Below are 1,061 nucleotides of genomic sequence, written 5' to 3'. Positions count from 1 at the left end.
TATGTTCTAGAAAAAGCAAAAACTATGGAAACAATGTAAAAGGATTTGGTTGTCATGGGTTCAGGAGAGAGGGATGAATAGGTGGAACACAGAAGATTTTTAGGGCAATGAAGCTACTCTGTATGATACTATAATGGTGAGTATAGGTCATTATACTTTTGTCCAAACCCACAAAATACACCACCAAGAGTGAGCCCTCATGTAAGCTATGGACTTCGGGTGATACTGATGTATCAATGTAGGCTTATTGATTGTAACAAATGTACCCCTCTGGTGGGGGATATTGATATTCGGGGAAGCTGTGCATATGTGGGAACAGGTGGTATAGGAGATATCTGTATCTTCCATTCAGTTTTGCTAAACTAGTTTAATAAAACTATTCTAAGAAATAAAGTCAATCAAAAAAAACTCCCTGAGTCCATTCATATCATTCTCCACCCAAAATCTCCCCCTGCATTCTGCTTGTAGGAGCTCTTCCCCTGTCTTCTCTATTTTTGTGGTCTTTGTGAGTTACTGTCTATAAATCTTACCACTCTAATGCTCTGATGTAGAGCATCAGCCCAGGAATGGGACGGAAGCTGGGAATATTTCCACCTTGACCTTGCTGCCCCAGTCACACCACGCTGTTGCTCCCTGCTTTAAAGCCCTCCAGGGGCCATAGGGAATTACTTATGACATCAGCACCCTCCTTGATCTTGTCCCTCTTCATCCTACTTTCCTTTAGATCACGCTGCCACTTGGCTAGAGCATTTCCCACCTTCTATACCACACACGAGAGATTGTTAAATGCCTCCCTCACTCAATGAAGGTCACGCACAGCAGAGGGGTGGCAAGTAATCTGGCCCTCAGAGTTAGGCACAGCCTTCCTACCACAGACATCAGAGGCCATCAGGCCATCTGGTGGCAGTACCCTGGTTGGGAGTCCAATCCTCCCTGCAGCCATGGCTTCATGGCATGCCCCAATTACTTGCCTGCATCTGTGTTCTTCCAAAGCCTGCCTGGTAGGGATGTTCTACATTGCCATTAATTGCAGAGGAACATGGTAGCTGCTAGAGATGAAG

Source organism: Manis pentadactyla, chromosome 15 (assembly GCF_030020395.1).
Source record: "Manis pentadactyla isolate mManPen7 chromosome 15, mManPen7.hap1, whole genome shotgun sequence".
NCBI classification, from domain to species: domain Eukaryota; kingdom Metazoa; phylum Chordata; class Mammalia; order Pholidota; family Manidae; genus Manis; species Manis pentadactyla.
Note: the sequence above shows the minus strand (reverse complement) of the source record.